Consider the following 16,759-nt stretch of genomic DNA (forward strand, 5'->3'; position numbering starts at 1 on the left):
TTGTTTCGCAGAAGTATTTGAACATTTTAATAGCGCCATAGAAAGAGACAGCAATACGGGCTCCCTGCATAGCATGCAGCACAGTTAGCCGAGTCATTGAGCAATGCCTGGTGAGGCTCAGCTGCCTGGTGCCTCACCGCACGTCTCTTCTCAGTATTTGAACGATAAATATGAAAAATCTGTGATTTTGAATAAAAAATAACTTAAAACTGGTTGAGTTAAAAGCAAAATAACTTTATCGTACAAATCAAAGGAAAAATACAATAATTGCTTTTATTTTTTTCAATTTACATTTTTTTCTTTCCATGATGACGGGCGAGGCACGGCCTCACTTGCCTCCCCTGACCGCACGTCACTGACACACACACACACACACACACACACACACACACACACACACTGAGACATGCAGCAGCTCACAGTAACTGCCTCAGTCACACAGCAGATAGACTCCTTTCTATAACAAGATAAGCAGTAGAAATGGATGGAAGTGATGATGAACTGATGAACAGGTGATTTGTCCAAAAGTCAACATCAGATTCATTTCGAATCTGTGGAAGCAGTTTCATCTTGAGGTTCCAGGTAAGAACAGCCAGCTGTGGGCTGACACACATCTCTTCAGGAGCACTTCTATGCTCCAAACTTGCCAGGTTGAATTGTGTCTGTATTCTGAGGGCAGCAGGAGGACGGAGGAGTGAGGACACACACATTTGGAACTGAGAGCAGTTGTGTGTGGGATTTCCCCAGCAAAGATGAAACCAGCTCCTTCATGCTGGCTATGAAGGCTCACAGTCACACTGACGCAGCTACAAATACTTTGAAATGCAACAGACTGGTTTCTCTTCTGGTAGTTTGTTATCAACTGTTGTCACATTTAAGGATCAATTTAGCTGTTAAGATGAAGGCTCACAGTCACACTGACCCAGCTACAAATACTTTGATATGCAACACACTGGTTTCTCTTCTGGTAGTTTGTTATCAACTGTTGTCACATTTAAGGATCACTTTAGACTAGAGGGTGTCCTCTTCAGATTTTGAACAGCGTAATATAGACTCTGTGGGTCCTTCTGATTGATTAATGATGACTTGTTGAAAAATTCCTACAGTCATCAGTAGGAGCAGAGCTGATGAGGAGAAATCAACTCCAGATGTTCCCAGACGGGGAAAACCTGCTCTTCCTCGCTGGTTCACCTCTGGAAACGAAACTCCAACAGATGCGCGGACCAGAGGGAGGAAACCACGGCGTTTCACTGCTTTAGATTTAGAATCTCACGCCAAGCCGGAGAAGCAGGTCCTGAATCAGTCACGTGGTCACTGCCGGCTGGCGAGGCTTCGGACGTCACCACATACGTCATCAATACGCACTTCAAAAAACGAGAAGAAGACGCGGGAAGCTTTGAACACAACAAGGAAAGAAGGAGAAGTCCGTGAACCCCCGGCCTCGGTCTTTGTCTCCTGAAGGCTGAGTGGCGCCGGTAGAACCTCAACATGTGCGCCGCGCAGCTGCTGCGGGTGTCGGTCCAGGAGCGGATCCTCGCCGCCGCTGAAGACTTCCTGCTGCAGCTGGGAGAAGGAGACTCAGCGGCTGGAGTCCCGGTGCTGAGAGCGCTGCTCACCGAGCGGCTGGCGGCGGCCGCGGAGCAGATCGTGGCTCTGCTGGAGGAAACCGTGGCGGAGTACGAGCGGGAGAACCGCCGGCAGAGGTTGCTGCTCGATGCCGTGCTGAAGCCCCGAGTCAGGCTGGACAGAGCAGGTGAGTCCCCGCAGGGACCTGCTGGGCCCCTCATTCAGTCCAGGAAGTGGAGCTGCAGCAGGGCCGGTTCTCGACGGGCATTTATAAGGGGGCAGACAGAAATGTGAAGGGGCACATGATGGCGACTGAGGCGGGAAAGGGTGTGGTGGTGTTGGGGGGGGGGGGTAGGTGGGTCTCTGGATCACTGTTGTTGTCATGTAATTGGATTGCACTTTGTCAGACCTTCACCCTCAGACCGGTCCAACCTGGTCCCACATGAAGGCTAAAGCCCAGTTCACTCCAAGATTTTAGGCGTCAGTGACTTCCCTCCCCCAATCAGGCTGAGGCATCAATGACCACCACACTACAGTAATGAGGGTGAACAGATCCAAGACAGTGGACTGGGAGGTCGCATGCGACGTCGGTGACAAAAAGTGGACACCAGCACTGCTGGATATCAGGACTTGTGGCAGTGACGTAAACGGAGCTGCAGCCAATGACAGCAGACATGGGAGCTCTGGCAGTGGGGGAGTGACGCAGAGCCACCAACAACAATGAGGAGGGGCATGGATTCTAGGAAGGGTTCACCATATCCTTGGACACAGGATTCTTGGCTCCATGGTAGCGCACTAAGGACCTGGAGGGCTGCGTTCTGCTCCACCTCCATGTTTACAATGAAAGGGGCGTGCGCTGCGTCCAAGAGTTTCCTGGTCAGCTGTGCAGTTGGCCACGCCTCCTGACGGGGAAAATCCTGTAGTCTGAACACTCCTGTGCACCGACAAATCTTGTAGTGTGAACAGCAGCCTGATTGAGCGCCGATGGTGTGAACAGCAGGGCCTGTCGCTAACAAAAAGTAGCGTAGTTTGAACAGGGCTTGAGCTTCTGCTGGTGGAACTCTGAGGGTCCCTGAGGCCCCAAACCCCTGACCAGGAGGAGGTGGCAGTCCCTCGGGGCCAAATTAAAAAAGAAAACTAAAAAAACATTTCTGGTTCCAATTCTGAGATCAACTTACAAAATAAAGTCAGACTCGATAAGAGCTCTCAATGTAGCCGATATTTACCAAACTGAAGGGTTGGCGTTGTGTTAAACCTCTTGTTTGTCTTCTTGTCCTGTTCTCAGCTTCTTGTTTGGAGCACCTGAACTCTGTTTGCACCTGAACAGCTCCACTCTCCTTTCTCACCAATCCACTCCTCAACAACAGCCTCCTGTTTCCCTTTGCAAACTCTAACAAACCTCCATATCCAAGTCATGTGTTCTGGACTTCTCATGGCCCAAGTTGACCAAAGTCCTCTTTCTTTGATGGAACGTGGTTTGATGGTAGGGGGTTCAGATCTGTGACAAAGCAGAGAAGGAACTCTCCCAAGATGCTGAGACGCATCAATGACAGGGCTCGGAGGGAAAGAGAGGAGGTGAACCTGTCCTCTCAGTGATGCCTTTTCCAGTGGATTCTTCAGCTTCTGCAATAAATCTGGTCCACATTCAGTTTGTGGCTCATCTGTTACTTTCTGAAGGGAGAGAGAGAGAAAGAGAAACGTCATTCTGAGTGCAACCCAACACAGCAAAAAGCTGTGCTGGAACCTGACGGGCTACATCCTGGCTCGTTAGGGTCCAAGCAGTGATTGATGGTGATGGAGGCAGTGGGGTTGGGAGGGGGTGTGTGTGTGTTTGTGTGTCACGAGAAGATACACACACAAACACACACACAGCGGTGTGACAGAGAGATGAGAGGAAGCTGACACTGTATCACGCACCTTTTTCAGCAGATTTTTCCGCTGCTGCAGATCATTTTGTCAACTCTTAATCCAGTAATGTTGGGAGTCCATCAGGATTTGTGGGGTTTTTAACTTCTAAAATTTTGTGGAAAAATCCCAGAGACAAACTCCACCTTCAGGAGCCAGAAAGAAGGATTGGATTGTTTTTCTGAAGGCAAAGGTGGTCCAATCCCATCCATGATCCCAGACCTGCTCAGTGCCCCCTCAGATAAAGATGGTGGATCAAATCAACAACAACAAGTCAGTAAAAGTCAAAGAGCAGGCAGCACAATGTTGGTGGGACTTGTTCTGATGATGGAGCTCCATTCTACCACCATCATGGATCAGACACATGAGGAAAGCTGTGGAGCAGCTGAAGGTGGTTGCTGCCAGGCTGAAGACCACCAGACACATCAGGAGGACCAGGATGGTGATGCTGAAAGAGCAGCACTGACTCAGTCAGCACACACACACACACACACACACACACACACACACACACACACACACACACACACACACACACACACGTGTCAGCAGTCTCTCTGTCTCCTGCAGCAAGTCACATGATATCCAAATGAGTCCCGTCAGAATGAACCAATGTTACAGCAGCTTTAGGGGACAAAATCCAAAGGCAAACCTCCTGCAGACACCAGTGAAGCTCTGTTGTTTCATTTCAATGCAGTTTCAGTCCAGATCAGTGAGTCCAGAGCTGCTAGCTTGACAGCTAAACACGGAGCATCACAACACTCAGCAGGACCCTGGCTGGAGTCGTTCTGCCAGCTTGAAGTGACGTCACTCATGCAGCTCTTTGAGTGTCTCAGTGGTTCAGACCTCCAGTGCTCCAACATGAACAGGAACCTTGAAGACCATCAACCATTCATCAACAGTACAGAACAATGAGAAGAGTTTCCACTTCTAAATAAAAGGCTATCACACTGTTACTACTACAATATTACAGTATTAGAGGTTTAGAAAGTTCACCAAATTAAGAGTAAAATGATATCATAGGCATTGACTCAGCTACATGTAGAATACAAATGCAAAGCCAGAAAACCTGGAGAGAACCCACGTAGGAACAGGGAGAACATGCAGACTCACACAGAAAGATCCTGTGCTTGAGCAGGGGCTCGAACCCAGAACCTTGTTGCTGTGAGGTGACAGGTTGAACCACTGCACCACTGTGCCTCCTATAATGGAAACTATACAGGCCTTTTAAAAAGTTATTTTTGTTCACTGCCCAGCCGGCCTGGGCTGGACCGGCCATTCAAGAATTGTCCCACTTTTCCCAGTGGCCAGGATGTCCCTGGACCCCACACACTGACCAGGACACTGGGAGGCGGTACTCATGCTAATGCTAGCCAGCAAGTGTCTCTGGTCTTGTTGTGTCTGTAATGAGGGCCATTGTGTTCCAACTGAGCAGGAATGTAAAAACATAGAAGATTTTAATAGCTGACGGCTATTTGGTGTTGTTAGAGTGGATAAACCTCACCTTGTGATTATGAATGGACAAAACCATTCAGTGATGGGGACCTATGACCTTTGACCTGGGTGACCCAACGTTGATCCAAGCATCTGAAGCCAGCGTTTCTGTTCCCAGTTTGCTGACTGGTTGTCAGTAGCAGGACGTCTCTTTTCATTGAGTTGATTTCTGTTTCTGTCTGTTGCTCCGCTGTTTCAGAGTCAAATGAAGAGATTTCTGATGTTGCTGTTTGTGTCCTGCAGATGTGGAGCAGCTGCTGGTGATTAAAGAAGAGGTTCCCCCTGAGCTGCAGGACCCAGAGCCCCCCCACATTAAAGAGGAGAGGGAGGAGCTCTGGACCAGTGAGGAGGGAGGGCAGCTTCAAGGGCAGCAGGAGGCTGATATCACCACGTTCCCCTTCACTCTGGTCCCTGTGAAGAGAGAAGGGGACGAAGAGAAACCTCAGTTCCCACAGCTTCATCAGAGTCTAACTGAGGAGAACTTGAAGGAAGAGTGTCTGAGCAGCAGCCCAGTTCATCCTCTGAAAACAGAAGCTGATGGAGAAGAGAGTGGAGGACCAGAACCAGAACCAGCCAGCAAGGTAGATCCAGATCCACTTGTACAACCCCAGACTGAAGACCAGATGTCAGACTCTTCTGAAGCTGAGCCTGAAGTCAGTGAGGATGATTGGGTCAGACCTGATAACACGGCCACCTCTGAGCACAAGGAACCCTTTGGCTCCAGGAGGAATTTGCTTCAGAAATTGAGACCAGGACAGGAAGTGAGTCATTGCAGCTCAAAAGAGCAAAAAGTAAAGACTGAAAGAGAATCAGAGATCATCAGGAACGTGAACTTTGGTCCTTCTGAATCTGAGACAGAAGTCAGGAAGGATGAGCGTCCCTTTAGGTGCTCAACATGCAGTAAAGATTTTAGGAACAGAAGGAGTTTGAATAATCACATGAGAACACACACTGGGGAGAAAACATTCCCATGCTCAGTTTGTGGCAGAAGATTCTCAGAAAAGGGTAATTTGAGAAGACACATGAGAAGACACACTGGAGAGAAACCATTTCCCTGCTCAGTTTGTGGCAAAAGATTCTCAGAAAAGAGAGGTCTGAAAAGACACATGAAAATGCACAATGGGGAGAAACCATTCCCCTGCTCAGTTTGTGGCACAAGATTTTCAGAAAATGGACATCTGAAAATGCACATGAGAACTCACACAGGGGAGAAGCCATTCCCCTGCTCCATTTGTGGAAAAATGTTCTCTGTTCAAGGATATTTGAAAAGCCACATAAGAACACATACTAAAGAGAAACCATTCCTCTGCTCAATTTGTGGCACAAGATTCTCAGAAAAGAGATATCTGAAAAACCACGAGAACACACACTGGGGAGAAACCATTCCCCTGCTCACTTGGTGCTGAAAGATTCTTGATAAAGGCACAACTGAAAAAACACATAAGAACGCACACTGGGGAGAAACCATTCCCCTGCTCAGTTTGTGCTAAAAGATTCTCGGTAAAGGGACACCTGAAAAGACACATGAGAATGCACAGTGGGGAGAAACCATTTTTCCAAACATGACACTGAAGCCATGACAAAAGAGTGGGAGACGCAGGTTGAAAGCCAATAATGAATGTATTTAACTAAAAAAAAACACAACAATAAATCAAAAATGGGCCCAGGTGCTTCCAACTAGGAGGAATGAACAGCTCCCCACCCTCCAGATACCTGCTGCAACACAAGAAACATCATGAAAGACACGAGATTCTGCGTGACTTTTCTGTTAAACCTGTGTTGAGAGCTAATTTGCAGTATGCAACCAAACCAGGTTACTTTTGAATGTTGCAAAAATACATCCCTGCAATTCTTCAAAAATAATTAATAATACAAGAACACACATTTGGTTTGTTTTGCACTGGAATTGTCCTTTAAGAGCTTCACAAGCTGGGAGAAGGATTTTAAACACTACTCTGGATTTTACTGGAGGCCAGTGCAGCGAAGCTAAGATTTGCGTGATGTGCTCTCTCTTCCTAGTTTCTGTCTATGCTTCTTGTCTATGCTTTATGCTTTATTTCTATGCATGCACCTGCATTGTGGACCAGCTGCAGAGTCTTCAACCACTTGTTAGTACAGCCTGATAATAAAGTAAATAAAAATATATGATAATAAAGAGTTAAAATAGAGCAGTGACATCACTAGATAATGTGTCTCTAAGGGGTTTTGGGCCAAGCACAGGAACTTCTGTCTTATCAGAGTTGAACAGTAACAAGTTATAAGTCATCCAGGCCTTCATGTCTGGAATGCATGCTTGTAGTTTGGATAACTGTTGGCCTTCATCCGGCTTTATTGATAAATATAATTGATTATCATCTGTGAAACAATGGAAATGTATGGAGTGTTTTTGAATAATATGACCTAAAGGAAGCATATATAAAGTGAAGAGTATCGGCCCCAGCACTGAACCTTGGGGAACACCGTGTTTAACTTTGGTTTGCATGGAAGATTTATTGTTAATGAGTAGGGCTGGGTTTAAAAAATCGATTTAATCCATTTGAATCAATTTTCCTTTTCATGGTTTGATATCGATTCATAAAACCCACAGATCGATTCCTAACTTGCAGAGAACAGCCTGTGTATCAACTCTGGCAGTCTCGCATGATCAGCGTTTGGCGGCAGTTTTAATGGAATGTGATCTTGCGAGAATTTACTACCAGTCAAGCAAACATGGCGGACTGAAGCACAACCCTGAAGGCACACTCGGTGAGATTAAAGGCCGATGTTTGGGTGCACTTTGGTTTTAAGGACGGAGAAAATGACGACTTGGGGGGGGGGGGCAATATGCAAACTATGCAACGGGATGGTAAAGTACTGTGGGAATATGACAAATCTCCACTTGTCAAGACATCACCCAGCAGAAAACCAGTCGACACGGCTCAAACAACGCAGCCTGGAGCAGGTATAAGATAACCGAGGCTGTTGCAGTTTTTATATGCAAAGACATTGGACAATACCAAACATGAACGCAAGCTTAAAACAAAGCATCGAAACTTCGCTTCACTCAGCAGAGAACGTGGCATTGACTTGTGATTGTTAGACGTCAAGAGCAACAGATTCATATCTGACCATTCCAGCTCACTACATTAGCGACTGGGTCCTCGCATGCCATGTTCTTCAAACCAGAGCCGTGGAAACCAGCCACACAGCGAGAAAACTCAGCGAACTGTTATTCAGTGCAATAGGCGAGTGGAAGCTTAGGAACAAGGTGCCAGCCATCGAAACTGACAATGCAGCAAATATTGTCCGCGCTGCGGAGATGACGGGCTTGTTGCACATTGGTTGCTTTGCACACCTTCTTAATTTAGCCTCGCAAACTGCGCTGAAAGTCCCTACAGCTGCACGCTTGCTCGGCAGAGTCAGACGCATGGCTGCATTTTTTCATCGTAGCTCTACGGCGAGCCGCATCCTCAGTGAGAAGCAAAGGGTGCTGGAGCTTCCTGAGCACAAGATGGTGATTGACGTGGTGACACGTTGGAATAGCTCACTGGAGATGCTGGACCGTTTCCTCCAGCAGCAACCAGCCATCTCAGCAGCTCTGCTGTCACCTGAAGTACGCAGAAACGAGAAAGATGTCTGCACGTTGACAGAAGTGGACGTAAGAGTCCCAGAGGATGTGGTCAAAGCCCTTCAGCCACTGAAAGCAGCTACTCTTGCCAAGTCTGAGGAAAAATCCCCGACTCTGTCCATCATTGCACCCTTGCATGCACAACTGTTGGAAGAGATGCGCTGTGTCCCCCAGGATTCAACAGTCATCAAAGAGGTCAGGACAGCAGCAGACAACAACCTCAATTCAAGGTAAGCTTAAAAAGTATGTTGGTGAATGCGTGTGCATTCATGCACATTCATTTCCAATTAAATTATATTTAAGTGATCAAATATATCTTTTCAAGGTTCGTGCCTTGAAGGACAGGCTCTATGTTGCTTCAGCGTCAGACCCTCGTTTCAAGGCTCTGCCTTTCTTGCCTGATGAGGCCTGGAACCACACATTCTCCCGACTGGTGACTGAAGCTTCTGTTGTGGCACAGGCGGAGGCTTCTAATGTAAGTTATTGACACAAAAAAAACCTTATTTCCTACAGTTTTTGTACTTTACTGTATTCAACTCAAATTTAATTTGTCTTCATTATTTTAATATTAAGCAGATGTATTCTGAATTGTATTCCAAGTGTCTTTCCAGATCATTTTCTTGCTATTTTCAAACAGCAAACATCTGCTTTTGGTGGAAAAGAAGAAGCTGTGCCTGATCCCGTTGAAGATGTTGCTCCACCAAAGAGACCAAAGGAATCCTCTGCGCTGATGTCTCTCCTAGGGTCAGCCTACATGCGGAAAGAGACAGTTACACAGAAAACTGTATTTGAAAAGGCCCAGGATGAAATCAAAATATACAGGGAAGTAACACCCATTCCACTCTCTGAGAATCCTCTCAACTGGTGGAGAACACATGCAAAGCAGGATCCCCTATTGGCCCACCAAGTAAAACGGTACCTTTGTGTACCTGGTACCAGTGTCCCGTCCGAGCGGGTTTTTTCCACCACTGGGGATGTTGTGACGGCAAAAAGGAGCTGCCTTACTCCTCAACATGTTGATCAACTCCTTTTCATGCAGAAAAATCGTACTCTCTCCAACAAGTAAGAAAAGGGATGACAGGTCTTGAAGTTTTATGGACTTAGGTTTGTGATTATTGTTCAGAAGTTTACAAGATCTTTTTTATTCGTGTGTCAAGAAAACCCTTTAAGGAGTAATTCAGAACTGTTTAGACTTGTAAATACTTTTCTTTTTTGCATGAATGAAAAACAAACCAAACCCAAACAGGAAGTTCAGAATGCCTGGAAAACAAGATGGAATGTCACCACTTGTCTGATGGTGTTTTTCAGTTTACATTGTATGTTTCAAATATACAGACCATGTTCCAAAAAACTGAGATATTGGCGCTATTTTAATTTGCCTACATTTATTTGAGTCAACAGATGGCTGTTAATTCTGTTCTGATGCAGTTGTCACAACCATTGTAGTGTTATTGCACAGAAGCTGTGAGACAGTTGTAGCTAAGTGAGTGTCCTGTTTATGTGTGTCATCTTTGGAGAAACTTTATTTACAATGTCTATCTTGTAATTTATTTCAATTTGATTTATATACATTCATTTTTTGTTGTTGTCAGTCACTTGGTCAGGTTTAAATAAATAAATAAATGGACGTTGAATCGAATTGAATCGTGAATTGAATTGAATCGGACCTCGGAAAATCAAATCAAATCGATTAGGAAAATCTGAATCGATACTCAGCCCTACTGACTGGTATTTGTTGTTAAACTGGACAGTTTGTCTGTTGAAGCTCTTTAAGTTGATCTGGTTGGACACAAATCTTAGCCACTCAGATGCAGCAGCAGAAGAAGCTGTCATCCACCCTGACAGTCAGAGCATCAAGTCAAGGAAACATCAACCATCTTGTAGTTCCAAACCTTCACCTGTCAGATTCAGCTACTTCTTATTGTGGGATTTTAACTTTGAACACAAACAGTGTCTCGACGCACGATGGCCCAAAAACGGCCCGCATCCCGATTGCAGATCAGCACCACACCAGACCCAGGATTGGTCCAGTTCTGATTTTACTTCAGTATTTGGCACCTTCGGATGTTCGGACCGAATCCAGTTAGTTACACACATTTTCATTTCACCTTGGATTTTGGAGCTTTCGGGTTAAAACCTGTATTTCATGTGTGGGCCACAACCGTCATGTGTGCACCACAGCCGGATCAGGAAGCTTTCAAACGGATCTGGCCCAAAGACTCCTGCTATCTGGGTAGTGTAGATGCCAATGTAGTGGTTGGGGAAATAGTCTCTGAGAATCCAACTTGAAGGTCCTGCTAAGTGTTGTGATGCTCAAATGTTCTGTAAAATAGTTGGACCCTCAGCAAAGATACTAGATTAGGAGTTGATGGAGTCGTTGCAGATACCAGGGTCCAAAGTCCAGCTTGAACCTGGTTTGTGCAGTTCTTTGTCAAGCTAGCAGCGATTCTTTCTTTTCACATGGCCGTGTCTCCTGATGACTCAGGACCAGTTGATGTCCATTTACCTGTCATGGTGACAGAGAACTTTGTCCAGCTCAACCAGGACAAAACTGAGGTCTTAATTGAAGGTGGTGGCAGCGTTGTTAGGGCCTGAGCCTCCTCCCAACCAGCCACAGCCAAGTAGCACGAGTTGGCCATAGAAAAATGCAATTCCTCTTTCAATGTCCGTCACAGACTTGCTGGAGACTCCACCGAGATTTGAACTCGGATCACTGGATTCAAAGTCCAGAGTGCTAACCATTACACCATGGAACCAGTCCAAAAAAAAAAGACATGAGTGAGAAAAATTATGGCGCTTATCATGTAGGAGGGACTACAGTGGTTGTCTGGTTTAAATTTTCACGAACATCCATCCATCCATTCATCCATTGTCTTCCGCTCATTCCTGTTAATGGTTGCAGACTCCTTTTTCATAGCTGGAACCTTCCTCTTGTGTCAGCTTCCTGTTCCCATCTCTATGTTAATGGTCAGTTTTGACCCACGTCTTCAATCAGCTGTCAAATAAACTAAAACAATTTTCTATCATGGTTCAGGTTAACAAAATCCTCATCAACTTCTCTGGTCCAATCACATTTATGTTGGCACACAGAGAACAGATCTAGAGTCAGAGCTGAGACTTCAGTCTAAGCACCTTAAGATGGAGGAGAAGAAGCCCTGATTTCTGGGTCTCACAGTCTTTTTACTCTCTTGGCTCCACCCACACAGGGCAGGAGAACATCCTCATAGAGAGTCAGTGTTTTTCCATGTTTAACCAAATCAGCTCTCAGTGGTTAAGAACAGGTGAGTTAGTGAGTGTGGTTCGTTCTAATCTGATGTCCAAGCTGCAGGAAACAGCAAAGCCAAACAGTACAGAAGCCTTTCAGCATTCATGCAGACTGGAAAGAGGCTGAAATGCTCCCTGCTTCTGGAAGGAGCAGAGATGGAGCCAGAAAAAACACAGAATTTACCCAGACTCTGATTTGAACTAGCAAGAGACTCAAGCTGGTCATGAAGTATGATTGGCTGCCTCTTCGTGATGTCATTCACACACTTGTATAATCAGGATGTGAGCTGAGGGGTGGAGATCAATGAGTCCTGGAGACGTTCAATAATGTCCACAACTTTGGCACCAGGAAGACAGCAGGTGATGGCACCTGGGAGTTCAACAGACCTGATGATTGAACCACCAATCACAAGGATTTCAGCCTCCATTGTAAACAGAGAGTTTAGATGAGAGAGAACCTGCTGTCAGCCTCACCAGTCAGGGCAGTGGTAGAGGCAGCAGAGTTGAATGAAGCAGGATCACCTGGCAGGTCTCAGCTGGAGGTGATGACATCACTGGCCTCAGTCCTAACCAGTGCTCTGCCTAACAACACGGACGATGGTGAGAAACCAGTAGAAGCACTCTGAGAGTTGGAGACAGCAGGAGGAGAGAGACCACGACAGAGTCACCCATGGGAAACTGTTGGATCCACTCAGGACAAACTGGACAGACACAGATCAAAGACAGAATTGATGATGATGTCATCAGGGGGCTTTGATGGTGTCTTTATTTGTACCCAGAATTCTGTCTTTGATCTCAGGAGGACATGAAAGAAACACAACTGAGGAAAGAAGAGGCGAACATTCAGCTTCATTAGAAACACTTGAACTGTTGAACAGTAGAATTTGTTTGAAACAGTTTACAACACTGAGTGACAGGATTGAAGAGGGAAGAGTTTTCTACTTTAAATTTAATTCTAACTTTGAACTGGGGATGAACATTTTTAGTCGTTCATATTCTAACATACAGAGGAAGTCATGTCATTCCCTTTTTTAAAAAAGAAAAACATGTGAAGCTCCTCCCCCCAGCTCCAGATGGACAGACAGACATGAGAGTGGCCAGGAAGCAAAGAAGTGTTGTGCTCCTCTCCAGTGCTCTGGTGTTGTTGTGCTCTTCTCAGCTCCATCATGAAGACCTGCTGGCACTGGGCGCTGGTGGAAGTTTGCAGCTCTCACTGGAAAGTCCTGAGGCTCCTCCCACTCTGAAGCAGGCAGTTGCTCCCAGCCAGCCCACACTTTCACTCTCTGGTGTAGGAGTGAAGAACAAAATCATAATCAAGAACCATCACTCTTTCATTGGGGCTCCTTTCTCCTTGTTCTGATACAGAAACTCAACAGCTTCTATCATTGATTTGACAGGAAATGTTGATGACACACTGGGATTTTTGTTCTCCTGCTGTCACTGTCAAGTGCAGCTTAACATGAGAGGTAGCAGGATCATTCATGTGTTCATGTTTCCAGCAGACAAGGAGGGAACCTGGGAGGACTTCAGTGACTTTGATCAGTGGTTCTCACTTCATCTTCTCAGTATAAAGTTTAAAGTGAGCTGGCCAGGAGTTGAACCTAGAATCTTCTGATCCGAAGTCAGACGCGTTGTCCATTGCGCCACCAGCCCTACAGAGGGGAGGTGCTTATACAAAAAGAGTCAACACCTTCATTTGTATGTCAGAAAATTTCAATGATATGGTGGCATTTTCTGTTTTTGTGCTGTCTGATTGTCTAAATATCAGGTTTAGATCATCAAATTAACACTGGAACAAAACATAATAAACATTAATTATTTAACATTCAAAAAAAAAAAGAAAGAGAACCTGCATCATCCCAGCCATGAAGACCTCAACATGGTTGAAGAGAAAGTCTTGGGTTGGATTCTTGTGTTTTGCAGCATCCTTGATGAGTCTGCATAGAAACATTGGTGTTGTGGACCCACATCCACCAGGAGTGGAGCTCAACCAAGAAGAGCAAGAGGAGAATGTTTGTGGAGGAGCTGGGAAGTTCCCTGGTCAAGCCACACACTGAGGGAAGGGAACGGACGCCCCGAGACCCAGACGCTGCAGCCTTGCTCAGACAGCTGCAGAGCTCAGCAGCACTCCATCCATGCCATCAGCAACACAGAGAGCATCCACACCAGCGTCCTCCTCAGCAGCCCTGCCTCAACACCAACCAGAACAGCCACAGCCACAACCCCCTCAGGACCTGGATTCTTTCTAAATACTTTTTAAAGGCGTGTTCTGTCCAGGTAGAAGACATGATTTGTTTCTTTGGATGAAATAAAAATGGATGAAAACGTCCAGAACATCCCTCCCAAATCTGATTTCTTCAATTGAAAGAACTCTAACATTTCTAGATTCATTCCCTCCAGTAAGGTCTTATTTCCAGCTCTGCTCTCCCTCCACTACTGTTCAGTGTAGTATTTATTTTACTGACTACTTCATTGACAGGTGGTAAAACTTTCTGGTGTTTCCTGAACTTAACTGAGTGCTGCTCAGTAAAGTTGCCATGACTTGAGATTCTCTTCCTGCTGGGTCCATTTCAACATTCTTATCCTTCCTATCACTGGAGATAAAGTATCAGTCAGGGCTGTACTTGATTAGTACTGCATATAGTACACATCAGTCACTGCCATTACACAGTGGAATGGTAGTTGAAGTACTGTTTACCAGCAAGCTGAAAACTGTTGTGGTCTTTGACAATTCTCTTGTTTCTGAATGAAAATCCTGTGAAGGAGAATCATGGAGACATCCTAAAAATGGCTGAGGTCTCTGAGCTGCAGCAGGTCTGAGCTGCTTTTGATGCCCAGATGATGAGGAGGCAGTGAATGGTGGGTTTGGTGGAGCTGGAAAAAGGCTGCAGGTGGTGAGGGGTCTGCTGGTGTCAGGACTTCCTCTCCAGGTCTGAGGGCTTCTCCCTGCAGTTCCCACAAACACCACAACAGTCCTGGAACCCCTGTGGAGGACCATGATGACCCCGATGCACCATCAGGCCATCAAAAACCAGTCCTGATGGTCAAAAAGGTCCCTCCACTCATCCAGGCTCAACTCTAGAAGAAGCTTCTGGAACAGATGAGCAAACACACTCAAATATAAATCCTGATGTAAACACACTGGCAAACCAACGTTTACCACAATGTTGATTTTTACAATTTCCTTCAATGTTTGAAAACCATCAAAGTGGACAGAAGCCCAGATGGTCCAAACCTGTTTCCTGTCTCCTGCCATTGTGGAGAGCCTCTGTTCTGTCCTGCTGCTGTCCAGTTATCTCTCCTGAGCTCCTCTGCTGGTTCCACCTTGAAGAGGGTCTGAGCTAGAACTGAACCTTGGGAAACTTCAACCTTTGATCTCAGAGTTTTGTGTTTGATCTAAAAATTCAGTGAATTTTGGGTTTGTGTGGAGCTGAAAAAATGCTGCAGGTGTTGAGAGGTCTGCTGGTGTCCAGGACCCGAGTCGTTGGGTTGGGTTTGTGTTTGTGTTTGATCTTAGAATTCTTTCTTTGATCTCTCCTTGATTTCTCAATGATTTCTCTGTGGACTCCAATTGTCTTTGATCTCAGAGTTCTGTGTTTGATCTTAGAATTCTTTCTTTGATCTCTCCTTGATTTCTCAATGATTTCTTTGTGGACTCCAATTGTCTTTCATCTCTCAGTGAGACAAAGACATAGCAGCTCCAACCTCAGCCTCCAGGAGGCCCTGATCCTCTAGTGGTCAGTCCTCTGTGTTGTGGCTGCAGCAACCCTGGTTTGAATCAGGGTCCCAGCAGCAACATTCCTACTGACTAGTGTTTGTTGTTCAACTGGACAGTTTGTCTGGTGAAGCTCTCTCAGACACTCCTTTCTTCATCCTCCCTTCAGGCTCAGCAGCATCAGAGTCAATGTGTCTGACTAGGATCAGAACCCTCAACCTGGAGGCTGTGGTGCAATGAGAACACATCTGACAACCAATCAGAGGAGGGTCTGTTTGACCCCTGAAAACTCCATGAAAGCCTGAGAGGAACTTGTTCTTCATCTCCAAATTCCCTCCCTGCACGTTGTCTCTGCAGAAATCATTCAAGTCCAAGTTGAACCTTAGACTAAAAGCTCCCAGTAGGTGATGCAGGCTTCACCTCACTCCTGGTTCTGGAACCTCACCAGTTCTTGCTCTCTCACCACTTGGATCTCATGTTCCTGACATCTCTGAGCTTGTTTCCTATCCACCTGTCTCATGTTGATGAGGTCATCCAGCCTGATGATCTCTAGGTTCTCCTTTGAGTGGTTCCCTCTGGGAGAGTTCTCTCTCTGTAACTTGTGTGTGTGTTTGCTCGTATCCTGTTTCTCCTTGACAGCACTTTAGTGTTTTTACCACTGGTGTCTCATCTGTGGTTCACCTTTTATTTGACTTCTTTGTCAAAGATGAAGGTGTTTGTGGTCATCCATCAATCATGTGATGGCTCATGTGACTGTGAGTCTGATGAAGAGCTTGTAGCGTCTCTCACTCTGATCACTTCAGGCTATTGAAGCTACTCAGGTGTAGCCTGACTAGCTCAGTCGGTAGAGCATGAGACTCTTAATCAGGAGGAGTCCAGGCCTGAATCGGTGAAAACCAACGTAACCGGCTCACGTTCTCAGCTGGATTCTCCCATCGATGTACGACGCCTCTCCAACGAACTGGTGGGAGGACGGCCTTCAAAGCCTCCACCTCGTCGACCGTGGCTCCCGCTGAGATTCGCTCGATGAAGAAGGGAAGCGCGTTGATGGGCTACCCTCTGGTCTCAGGCTGCTGGCTGCCTGGACTAAGCTGCTCTTCTCCGACACAAAGGTGGCTTCTCTCTCTTCAAGGCTCACAGGAGGTCAAGAGTGTAGCGACCGTGAGCCGAGATCGATGATGAATTACAAAAATAGAAAATCCCCCCAA

At 46.1% G+C, this 16,759-nt stretch overlaps 2 non-coding genes across 2 annotated transcripts; both read right to left on the reverse strand.

Moving 5' to 3' along the window:
- Nucleotides 1-11,256: 11,256 nt before the first annotated feature.
- On the reverse strand, nucleotides 11,257-11,328 carry trnaq-uug (transfer RNA glutamine (anticodon UUG)). Its single transcript has one exon. It is a non-coding gene; the product is annotated as a tRNA-Gln (tRNA).
- A 2,088-nt stretch (nucleotides 11,329-13,416) lies between these two features.
- On the reverse strand, nucleotides 13,417-13,489 carry trnar-ucg (transfer RNA arginine (anticodon UCG)). Its single transcript has one exon. It is a non-coding gene; the product is annotated as a tRNA-Arg (tRNA).
- Between the last annotated feature and the right edge of the window lie 3,270 nt (nucleotides 13,490-16,759).

Source organism: Aulostomus chinensis, chromosome 1 (genome assembly GCF_037954235.1).
Source record: "Aulostomus chinensis isolate RoL2024-O1b breed Wild chromosome 1, RoL_Achi_v1.0, whole genome shotgun sequence".
In the NCBI taxonomy this organism is placed as follows: Eukaryota; Metazoa; Chordata; class Actinopteri; order Syngnathiformes; family Aulostomidae; genus Aulostomus; species Aulostomus chinensis.